Here is a 4,763-nt window from a genome sequence, read left to right as displayed (position 1 = left end):
CTCGGCGGCTTTAATGAAGACAATATGGAGCGGACCCCTTCGGCCCCGAGGCACGGAGCGAACCAGGGAGGGGGAAGAGAGGAGGTTTTGGAAAACATTAGCTGAGTGTTTCCAGGGGAAAACAGTTTAATAAGGGGACGGGAGGGGAGGGGAGGGAGGGCGATGTGGTTGCTGTACAATGTTCACTGTTTTTAATTCTTTGTTTTTCGGAGAAGGTATGCGTGTGTTTGCGAAAGTTTATGGTATGTACAGTGTGGCTACGTAAAGCTGGATTACAGCCGAGTGTTTGGTTTCGAGGGATGCATCGAGCTGAACGGAAAAACAGATTGTTGAGGAGTCGGGTTTCACGGTGACCGCGGCCCCGCTGCGATGAGCGCTAAAACAGACAGACGGCCGCGCTCCCCAGACCTCGGTTCGTGAACAGGTCCGGAAAGTCCTGGAAAGCTGGTCCAGAGAAACTTGGAAAGTTCACAAACAGACAGTCTGGAAAAGTTTGGAAAATAGCCGGTTACACATTTTAGCCACATTTCAGTTTCGCGCCGTGGGCAGAATTAGACATCTGGACGGCGTTTGGAGTTGTAAATGAAAAATATCCAGGGAAAGTTGAAAAGACTTCTCTTTGGACAGACAGTAACAAAGATTACATGATCTCTGAGGCGGATTGAGAAAGAAGCAGCGGCTCTAAGCTGGTTTGGCACAACTGGAGAAGGAGAAGCTGGTTTCCCCAGAGGGACTGGACATGGACGTAGTTTGAGGTCACTAGCGTTGTTCCGACTGCCAGTCCAGATCCAGTTTTGGTCAGATCCAGATTAGGTGGTTTTCCACTGCAGAAACTCGCAGGCCTGAGTCTTTGTGCATGTTCCGACCACATGATTCTTCCCTGCAGAACTAGTTTTAGGGCTTTTGGGGGAGAAAGAGCGGCCCTAAAATGCTGCTGTGCTGGTGTGAAGTTGGAGAAGATCACACTGATTGGTTCAACTTGAAAACTTTTCTTCTGCAGCCTTCTCCAACATTAACAGTGAAAAAGAACAAACCTCCATTGTTCTGCTCTCCCAACGTGCTCCTAGAACTGGAGCTGCATCCAGTAACTACCCTCTGTTGTTGTTTTGATGCACTCAGTTCTGGTCCAAGCTGCTGGATTCTGCGCTGCGATGGAAGCAGAAGGCTTAAGAGGCTGTTTCTGTAAATGCCACCCCGAGTTCCTGCAGTGGAAACCCAGCAGCCGAGGTAGAAACATCCAGATTGATTTTATAAAGTCTGGTCAGCAAAAGCAAAAGGCATGAAATCAGATTTTTACAAATTACATTTTAAACCACATTCTGAGGTGGTCCTGAACATCGACGCACGGTGACGTCAAAGAACAGCAGTCAGCGGACAGACGATGAAATAAACTGTCCTCTGGAGCTTTGGGGGCAAAGCTGGAAGGAAACTGCAGCACCACCAGCAGATGCCTACTGACAGCGACACATGCAGACGGGACGGTGATCCTGCAAACCTGAGTCTGTCCTGAAAGTCTTGTACGAGAACCTCAGTGTTGCCGATAGCTGTATGTGCATTTTAAAGCATCGCATTGGTGAAAGTTAACAAAAACAATAAAAAATACGTTTTTAAGCTTTTTCAAATCAGAGTTAATGTTCTTCATGGGAGATAGGAACACCTTTTTCTAGTAATTTATGATGTAATTAACTCACATTTTCATTTTTGCTTTGCTCTTGACAGCATGAAACTTGGTCTAATTACAACTTTCCCCATTAAAAACTATTCCTTTTCTCCATTTTTCCCCCATAGATTGCTAATTTCCTTTGTATTTTTGTCTCTCTTTTTTTTTTTTGGCGGTTGGTTTTGTTTCCAGCGTCTCTGTTTATTGGATCCATGTGTAACGTTCGCCTGCTCGGCCGCCTTCCTCCGACACCGCGCAGCCTCGTTTGTTTGGTCCAAGTCAGTTAATGGAAACAAGCCTCATTCACATTCTGTCTTTTTTTGTTGTTGTTGTTTTGTTATTACTGCTGCATTTTAAAGGTTTGCATTAATTTCTAATATGAAAATAAGTCATTGGTCACATCTTTGCAGCATCGTTCACTGTTAATCACTAAAATCTGTCATGTAGCGGAAAGTTTGTCCCGAATGTCGGCTCAGACTTGTTATTTTCTTGTTGTTTGATCAGATCTTGACTTTACTGTTATGTTTATATATCTAAGCATTGTTTTTTTAATTGGTGTTATTCTTTTTTTTTAATATTTACCATGTTAAGAAGTTGGTTTGTTTGGTTTTGTGTTGGCAGTCATAGCAAACATCTCTTGTCCACACGGCATCCCTCTGCACATTGGCTGAAACTTTTCCATTTTAACCACCCTGATCGCAGTATTAACAGTTCTTCTGTTAAATAAAATAGATGTGCAGAAGCAGCCATTTAATGATCACAAATAACCAGCGAAGACATGTATAGAGAGTTGAAGTTGCATTCTTTGAGGACTTCAAATGCCTCAACAGCTCTAAAAATAGAAGCTTTTGATTACTATTTCCACGTACGGAAACGTCTGGTTTAATCAGCTGTACTGTCAGTGATGTGGCAGCGCTTTAACAGCTGCACATCTAACCGAACGGAGACCAGAATCCTCACATCCTCCACATGAAGCCGACTTTGGAAAAACAAGTGACGGCTCAGTTGTTAAGACATTATCCCATTTCAGGCTGGTTAAATTTGGCATTTTCGTCTTGAGTCCAGGTGAAAGGGTTCAGAAATTACTGTAAAAAGCTTATTTGTGACCACAGAAATAGTCTTTTTTTACAAATAAATCCCACCCTGATTAGCTTTTATAGGCGCTCTTGTTGGTTTTCTCTCGCAGGATGTAATCAAAAGCTCCTGAAAAGCTGATTAAGTGGATCTCGAGTTAAGACTTTGTGTCAAACTACTATAATGATGGTAACTTTCAGCCCTTAAAATCAATTATTAGGCGCTTTTTAAACTTTATGTGTCAGTTGTTCTTTGCTTTTCTGCTCTAGTTTGCATTTGTTATTATTTTTCAAGCAGTAAAACTAAAGGAAATATCTGCCTTACATGCCGACGTCATTAACGAGCTGTCGAGTGAGAAACCGACAGTTTTAAAGGCAGCTTCCACCGCCACGTTTAATTCTCACCAAACCGCAGCCATCTGACCGAGATCCTCGCTGCGAGTCGAGTCACACAGAGCTTTTTGGAGAGAGTTCATTTATCAAGATGTTGGGAAACTGAACTTCTACTGTGTTCATGCATTTTTGTAAGCGTTCCGATGTACATAACGTTTGTTGAAATAAAAAGACAGGAAAGCACGTTGTTGTCATGTGTCTCTGCGCCGCTTTAGGCCGTGATTTACGCAGCGTGGCCCGCTTAATAGAGGCTTTAATGGAGAGCGTTTGAAAGAGGAACCACAAATGTCTGGCAGTTTCCTTTAGAAGTGATGTTCCCCAAATTAATGGCCTGGAAATTCACACCAAATGTAGGAGTCACCAGTCGGAGCCGGCATGTGCTGAACAGAAGTGAGCTGTGAGAGGATTCCCTGTGATCTTTATGAACAGGGCTGTGGTCGCCGCGGCGGTTTGAGCCCCACGTAGCCGAAGCAAATGAAACTCATTACACCGTTTACGAGCTCGGAAAAGGAGAGACGATTGAAATTCTATCTCATAAAGCGGGAGGAGGCGGGGGGGAGAGGCGCTGTAAACATGGGAGACATGAGAGGCTGCCGTGTGTTTATGCAGTTTTCTGTGTCGAATTAGAAAAACTCGGAGGCCCCCCGAGAGGATTCAGGGCACCGCTGGAATTCCTGGATTGCATTTTTTTTTTTTTTTTACAAATAGTTTGGTTCTTATTTTAGAAGCAAACGAGGACGTTATAGTTGGAAAAGTGGCCAAGAAACACTGAAGATACAAAACACCAAACGTCTTTTGAAGAATCTCTTGGACTCGTGCTCGTCTCCCAAAACTTTCCCAAGATTTACGCCCAGTTCTTCCACTGACGTCCCATTCCAGTTTCCAGTCTGGAATTTCAACTGGAATCTCAGGAAGAACCTCAGAACCAAAGATGGCTGCTCAGCACATCAGCAGCTGCAGTGATGTTCAGTTTATTAGCTCATATGTCTCATTAAATCAGTCATACACGCTGTACTGTTCAACTTGGTGTTTTCCTGGAAGCATATATCTTTGTTTTCCAAACTCCTGATCTCCATCCTAGGGTCTAAGCATCAAACACGTACTAATTTAACTCACATTGCTGCTCGAAATGGTATGAAATGAAGGAACAGGACAAAAAAGCGTTCATTTGGATCCCTTATTAACTGGTCGCCACCTGTTTGTGACATTACAGCGTTTATGTGTTAGAGAATGACCAAAGAAAATAAAATAAACCGATAAACATCTGTAAGTTTAACTTAAAATCCAAACCTACAGATTCCTTCTCGCAGGTTTCTTCTCTGCTTGGTCCGTGGACAGTTTGCGGGCTGCAGAACGACCAAGTTCGTCACCGAAAGCCATTTAATTGACATTTAACAGCTGAGTCTGACTGTCTGACTGATTGAAATTACAATCACAGATGCCGACGATGTCATTTTGACTAATTACACCAAATTCCTATTCCAGATTTTTATACCTGCGGTGAAGTCTGTAATTCAGTTTTCTGTTAGTCAGAATAATTTCTGCAGATATCTCAAACGTCTCAGACCTGGAGTTAGAACTGACCAGAACTTTGACCTCAGGCTGCTCTGACATGGAGGTAAAACAGGATTTCTCCA

This window comes from Stegastes partitus, unplaced genomic scaffold (genome assembly GCF_000690725.1).
Source record: "Stegastes partitus isolate 25-593 unplaced genomic scaffold, Stegastes_partitus-1.0.2 Scaffold952, whole genome shotgun sequence".
Lineage (NCBI taxonomy): Eukaryota > Metazoa > Chordata > Actinopteri > Pomacentridae > Stegastes > Stegastes partitus.
This window is presented reverse-complemented; position numbering follows the sequence as displayed.